Raw genomic sequence first — 6,205 nt, 5'->3', positions numbered from 1 at the left:
AGTAAAAATTAAGGATTCAGACTTGGAAGTCTGTGAACTACCAAATGTCTGTATCACAAACAGACTGATTACCATAGTACACTTCAAGCTCACAGAGACTTAGGACTGTCTGTCGATTTGGAATGTGAGAGATGACCGCGTAGCTGTATTGGAAGGAATTGGAAAAAGAGAGAAGAAACAGAGAAACTAAATTATTATGATAATGATTTTAGATTTATTATCTGGATATGGATCAAGCTTTTTTACCTCATGCTTTCATGGTCACTGATCTCTGATGAATTTCCAATCCAGATTTCAGCACCATCCAACCTGTTTTCCAGTTCCATTCTATTAGTTATTATTACAGCACCAATTTTATAAACATTTACCAGGTCTACTCTCCACCAAGGGTTGGATTCTACATTGGTAAGCGTGCAGGACTCACTTTGATAGCTTACATCTCTGTTTCCAATCAAATGCCTTGCCAGCAAGACCCACAATGCCGTTGATTGAAGATTGGACAGCTTTTTGTTTCAGTGCCGTGTTATAAAGGATGATCAATGATGTGACAAGATGGCGCCAGCAGTATGCACGGCGACACGTCTGTCGACATTGCATCCATCAACTCTTGTAGCTTGGCTTTGGCTTCTGCTAGCTTTATCCTTTTCTATATTATGCCAAAATGCCCTTGGTCTGCATGTGTACAATCGCCAGCTACTTTTAAATGGTAAATGGTAAATGGCCTGTATTTGTATAGCGCTTTACTTAGTCCCTATGCACCCCCAAAGCGCTTTACACTACATTCAGTCATCCACCCATTCACACGCACATATTCACACACTGGTGATGGCAAGCTACTGACAGAGGCGAGGCTGCCGGACACTGGCGCCACCGGGCCCTCTGACCACCACCAGTAGGCAACGGGTGAAGTGTCTTGCCCAAGGACACAACGACTGAGACTGTCGGTGCCGGGGCTCGAACCGGCAACCTTCCAATTACAAGATGAACTGCCAACTCTTGAACCATGATCACCCCACTTTTAGAAATCAAAGCATCGTATGATCTGGCTCTTAAACACATGGCGATGGGAGATGATTATGGGCCTCCTCCACCACTTTTTGAGCCCCGTATTCCAACCTATCTGTGCCGACACTCCTACAACACTTCCTGGAAGAAGCGCCCGAGGAAACGATGAAAGCGAGCTGGTACACTCATCAAAGTCAGAGCTCTTCTCCGTGATTCCCGTGGAACTACTGGACTAGCAGAGTTTATCTTTAGATGGATCCTGCCTGGACCCGTGGATGCGGTGTGGACCACAGAAATCTTTGCACGCTTAACTGAGCCGGAGCATCAGATGTTAGGATCTACACCCTTCAAATGGCTTTACTAAATGTACGATCTTTAGCAAACAAGACGTTTTGTATTAAATTACTTCCTAAAGTCACAACAGCTGGACTTTCTGTTTCTGACAGAAACATGGCTTCAACCCGGTGAGTCTGTAGCTTTTTCGGAACTGGTTCCTCCTGATTGCTCATTCTTCAGCCTCCCTCGGTCCTCTGGTAGGCGGGGAGGCTTAGCCACCATGTTCAACCCATGATTTCATTGCCATCAAAAACTACAGCCCGATTCATTTTCTAGTTTTGAACTCCAGCTGTTTGAGTTACACCTGAGCTCTGCTGCGCCATTGTTGTGTGCCCTCATATACAGCCCTCCCAAGTTTAATAAGGATTTTATCAAGTAGTTTTCAGATTTTATGGCTGGAATTGTTCTTAAATTTGACACTTTTTTAATCCTTGGTGATTTTAACATCCATGTCTGCTGTGACTCTAAACTTCTGGTCAAGGACTTTTTAAATATTATTGACTCTTTTAACTTGACCCAGTGGGTTACCAGTTCCATGCATGAAAAAGGTCACACACTAGACTTGGTGCTTTCCCACGGGCTGGATGTGTGCATCACGGAAATATCAGAATCAGAATCAGAATCAGAATGGGGTTTATTGCCAAATGTTGAGCAGGTTTACAACATTAGGAAATTGCTGCGGTGCTTCAGTGCAAACATAGTGTCATATATAGCACTTAAATAGACATGGAAAAAAATAAAAGTAGGGATAAGAATTAAAAGTGCTACGTGGAAAGATATGTGCATGAGATATACATGAGATATATACATGAGAATAAGAATTAAGAGTGCTACGTTGAAAGATATATACTTGAGTGCAGGTGGTGTTCAGTGCCAAACATAGAATGATGCAGTGACACAGCGTAGGGTCATGTGTTAGTGGCGGGTACAGTCATATGGTTATTGTTCATGTGTCCAACAGCAGAGGGGAAGAAACTGTTCTTATGGCGAGAGGTTCTGGTGCGAATGGACCGGAGCCTCCTGCCTGAGGGGAGCAGGTCAAACAGACTGTGTCCAGGGTGAGAAGGGTCAGCTGAGATCCGAGCTGCACGCCGCAATGTCCTGGAGGTGTACAGGTCCTGCAAAGATGGGAGTCTGCAGCCAATCACCTTCTCAGCAGAGCGCACAACACGCTGCAGTCTCTGTTTGTCCCTGATAGTGGCTCCAGCGTACCACACGGTGATGGAGGAGGTGAGGATGGACTCGATGATTGCAGTGTAGAACTGCATCATCGTCCGTGTTGGCAGGTTGAATTTCTTCAGCTGCCTCAGGAAGTACATCCTCTGCTGGGCTTTCTTGATGACGGAGGTGATGGTGGGCTCCCACTTCAGGTCCTGGGTGATGGTGGTACCCAGGAAGCGGAATGAGTCCACAGAGGTGATGGGGGTGTCAGTCAGGATGATGGGGGGGAGTGGGGCTGTGTGCTTCCTGAAGTCCACAATAATCTCCACTGTCTTCTGGGCATTCAGCACCAGGTTGTTGTGGCTGCATATCTGAGTTTGCGCATCTCCGATCATTTTCCTGTGTTGTTCACTCTAACACTGCCCTGCTCGGTAGATAAGCCGTGCGCCCCAGCGCCCAAAAAACTAGCGCTTAATGCTCTAACAGCGCCCGCTTTTTCTGCTGCCTTTATGGACTCTGGAACAATGAACTCCAACTGTAAAAGTGTCAAGGACGTTTCGGACATTCTTCATTCTACCTGCACTGATATTTTGGACTCGATTGCTCCGTTTAGGACTGTGTGCACCGAAAGGAGATGGAAAAAGGACAGATTGCACGTTTCTCTACAGATTTTAAGGTCTCGTCTTTCTGCTTACCAAGAAGCTGTAAAAAGATGTAGAAAGACACAGTTTGTCTCAAACTTAGTGTGTCACGGTTCTGGGTCGGTTCAACCCAGCATTCTGTGTTTATTATGTTTTGGTTTATTCTTGAATGATCGTTTTGTTACCTTTGTGATTTGTTGGTTAATTATTTGAATTCTATGTTTCTGTTTATTCATGTTTAAGGATTTGTTCTTCGGTTGTGTCTCACGTTAGTTTAGTTCAGGTTCCATGTGTTATATTTTGTCTGTCTCTCAGTGTCGAGTCTGCGTCTTTGTGTAGTGTTTTCTTGTTTCCTGTTTTATTGTGAAGGTCTGCGTCTCATGTGAGTGTGTTCAGTTTTACCTCTTGTCTTGTCTCGTTAATTACTCTCAGCTGTGTCCTCCCACCTGTGTGTAATCTCCCTGTGTTTCTCTGTGTGTATTAAGTCTGTCTTTGTATTTGCAGGTGTGTATCCACCCTGCTGTCAACCGCCATCTGTTTCTGCTCGCGCTCATTCATGTTCAGGTTTGTGTTCTGTAGTCAGTTTGTTCCCAGTATAGTTTAGTCTTTGTTCCGTTCGCCATTTGTCCATTTTTATTTTGTGTTTAATAAACCACCCTCACACCTTTACGAGTGCCTGCATTTGGATCCTCCTTTATTTCCCACACGGCTCATCTCACTCGCCGTGACATAGTGTCAGTAAATAGTCACAGGCCTCAGGTACTTTTTAATGTCCTTAATCGTTTTCTTAGTCCACGTGATTATGCCGGAGTCATTTCTTCACCAAGTATTTGTGATGATTTTTTAGCATTTTTTAACAACAAGGTTCTATCCACTAGGGCCCTTGTTTCGTCGACTGCTGCCTCAGGTCCTAGTCTTTCTCCTATGTGCTCAGCTGTCTTAAAGCAGTTTGATCCTGTCTCCCTGAATGACTTGACTGTGGTAGTTTGTAACCTAAGATCATCACACTGCCCCGCTGATTATCTCCCCCCAAGTTTGCTTAAAAACACTTTTAATACTGTTGGGCCTTTGATCCTGAGATTAATTAATACGTCCCTTGCTACAGGCTGTGTCTATCATCCTTTAAACAAGCTATAGTTCAGCCTCTTCTTAAAAAACATAACCTGGACCCAGCTGTTCTGTCTAATTACAGGCCAATCTCAAAACTTCCTTTTCTGTCTAAAGTTTTGGAGAAAGTGGTCTACTTACAGTTGCAGGCCCACCTTGATTTTACGATGATTTCTGAAAAATGTCAATCTGGTTTTTAATCATTATATAGCACTGAGACAGCACTTTTAAGGATTTTTAATGATATTCTTTTAACTCTAGCAGCCCTGCTTCCCTTTTATTGTTGGACCTGTCAGCAGCTTTTGACACAGTCGATCATGACATCCTGTTATCACAGCTAGAATTTCATGCTGCCCTAAAGGGATCTGCCCTGTAGTGGTTTCGGTCCTACTTGTGAGGAGAGTCTTAATATGGGCCCCCATAGCTCCAAAATAGCCCCTCTTAAATACGGTGTACCTACCTTGCGTCCTGCCCTTTTCGCACTGTATTTGTTGCCATTGGGTTCCATCTTTTCGCGGTACAACATTTCATTCCACTGTTTCGCTGATGATTTGCAGATTTATCTGCATTTAAAAGCAGGGTCAGACCGTCCCCAGCTCTTATTACGCTGCCTTGATGACATCAAACAGTGGATGTCGTTAACTGAAAATAAAACTGAAGTTGTCATTTTCATCTACCTTGATGGTTCTTTTAAATTGAATAAGCAGGTGAGTGCAGTAGTCCAGTCCTGCTTCTTTCAGTTAAGACAGCTAGCCAAGGTAAAGCCATACCTCCTGGCTAACGTCTTTGAACATGTTATTCACCTCTTCCTTACTTGCAGGTTGGACTACTGCAATTCATTGTATTTTGGTCTCGACCAGGCCAAAATTCATCGTCTTCAGATGGTCCAAAATGCAGCTGCTTGCCTGCTAACTGGTGCCAAACGGAGAAAGCACATAACCCCAGTTTTAGCTTCTCTACACTGGCTTCCTGTCTCCTACAGGATCCAATTTAAACCTTTACTTTTTGTTTTTAAGTCGCTTAATGCCCGAGCCCCTTCTTACCTGTCTGAGCTCCTTTCTGTTTATGCTCAAGGAAAAACCATGAGCTCTAGCTCAAAATTAATGCTATCCATTCCACAGACTAGTCTCAAATCTCGTGACGATAGATCCTTCTCTGTGGCAGGTCCCAGACTTTGGAATAGTCTCCCCCTAAATTTATATTAGTTCTGCACAAACACTTGATCAATTTAAATCACTACTAAAGACACATTTCTATGCCCTGGCTTTTAACACACTATGACCCAAGCATTTTGGTCTTATTTTAATAATCTTAGTTATTGTTTTAATTCTTTTATTGTTTTATATTGTTATTATTGTTTTACATTGTCTCTTTTTAATGGCATTTTTATATTGTTAAGCACTTGCATGACTGGAAATGTGCTACATAAATAAATTTGACCTTGACTTTGACCTTGACCTTAAAGAAGTTGACCTTAATGGCAAATAAATACATAAATAAATAGATAGAAATTATTAGTCCAAATCTCAGAGTGTCAGATTTAATAGCTGCTTGCACTAGCACAAAAGTTTCTATTCACATGAACACTCCAAGGGTTAAATTACTTCTCCAAGTCCACAAAACACATGTAGACTAGTTGGGCAAACTCCCACACTTTGCCCTCTCAAATATTCTTGAGGGGGCAAACACCCCACCCAAGGACTCTCTACTACTCTGAACTACCGTTTGATACAAACATGCAGATGTCAGGACCCGTTCTCTGACCTGAAAACTCCAGTGTACAGGTAGCAAGCCGGAGGGATACCAAGATACCCATTCCAGCCTACCGCCTCTCACCAAGGGCAACTTCAGGCTGGGGCAGAGTCCAGGCCCTCTGCAGTAGACTGGTTCCAGAACTCAAGCCATGTGTTGAGGTGAGCTGGACTATATCTAGCCATTACCTCTCAACCTCACAC

Source organism: Astatotilapia calliptera, chromosome 3 (assembly GCF_964374335.1).
Source record: "Astatotilapia calliptera chromosome 3, fAstCal68.1, whole genome shotgun sequence".
In the NCBI taxonomy this organism is placed as follows: domain Eukaryota; kingdom Metazoa; phylum Chordata; class Actinopteri; order Cichliformes; family Cichlidae; genus Astatotilapia; species Astatotilapia calliptera.
Note: the sequence above shows the minus strand (reverse complement) of the source record.